Source organism: Sapajus apella, unplaced genomic scaffold, assembly GCF_009761245.1.
Source record: "Sapajus apella isolate SASKATOON/1434 unplaced genomic scaffold, GSC_monkey_1.0 scaffold652, whole genome shotgun sequence".
Lineage (NCBI taxonomy): Eukaryota > Metazoa > Chordata > Mammalia > Primates > Cebidae > Sapajus > Sapajus apella.
In genome coordinates this window covers 1-927 of record NW_022437578.1, presented here as the reverse complement: position 1 = coordinate 927, position 927 = coordinate 1, and the positions used below count along the sequence as shown (strand labels likewise).

Below are 927 nucleotides of genomic sequence, written 5' to 3'. Positions count from 1 at the left end.
CCAAAAAAAAAAAAAAAAAAAAAAAAAAAAAAGCTTGACCTTATTAAACCACAGTGAAATAGTTTTCCAAAGTCTGGATGTCATAGATCTATTCTCGTAATAACTCATTTTATATACATGTCTTCTATGTCTTCTAGACTGTAAATGATGTCTAACCTGATGTTGAATATGGCATAAATACATAGGATTTTTCTTCTTTTTCAATACAAAATTGTTTTTAAGACTGTTATTTTGTGAGGCTAAAGTAGGGGAAGGAATGGGTAGAAGAAGGAACAATATGATAGTAAAATGATCTTAAAGGCAGAATTTAGAAAGGAAATGAGAGAGTGTAAGTTGGAGAAATAAAAAGGTGAGAGGGGAGAGGAGCGGAGTATTAAAAAAATAAAAATAAAAAAATAAAAAGGTGAGAAATAAGGAATTTCTTAATTCAGATTATCTTCTGTTATATCCTATTTGAATTGCTGAATATCATAGCCATTTTATGTTTTTCTCTCCAGGGACTCTGGAGGACTCACTTGGGTTATTAAAATTGTTGATGATAAGATTTGAGAGTCTACTATAATCCTATCTGTCATTAAAACTTAAGTACTTTTCTCAAGGATTTCCTAGTTACTATATAGTTACTGAAAGCTATAGTTTTTAGCTTTTGAATTTTAATAGAAAAATACATTATTGTGACGAATTACCAGAAAGAATTAATTTAGGGAGAGGAAAAGGGGGTTAAGGCATGAAAGATCTTTAGAGTAGTTTCTGCCTTGTAGAAAGTTTGAGGAGAGGCCGGGCGCGGTGGCTCAAGCCTGTAATCCCAGCACTTTGGGAGGCCGAGGCGGGTGGATCACGAGGTCAAGAGATCGAGACCATCCCGGTCAACATGGTGAAACCCCGTCTCTACTAAAAATACAAAACATTAGCTGGGCATGGTGGTGC

At 34.5% G+C, this 927-nt stretch overlaps 1 long non-coding RNA gene across 1 annotated transcript; it reads left to right on the top strand.

Moving 5' to 3' along the window:
• Positions 1 to 31: 31 nt before the first annotated feature.
• Positions 32 to 710, top strand: LOC116546176. Its single transcript, XR_004266612.1, has 2 exons — positions 32 to 349; positions 404 to 710. It is a non-coding gene; the product is annotated as an uncharacterized LOC116546176 (long non-coding RNA).
• Positions 711 to 927: the final 217 nt, after the last annotated feature.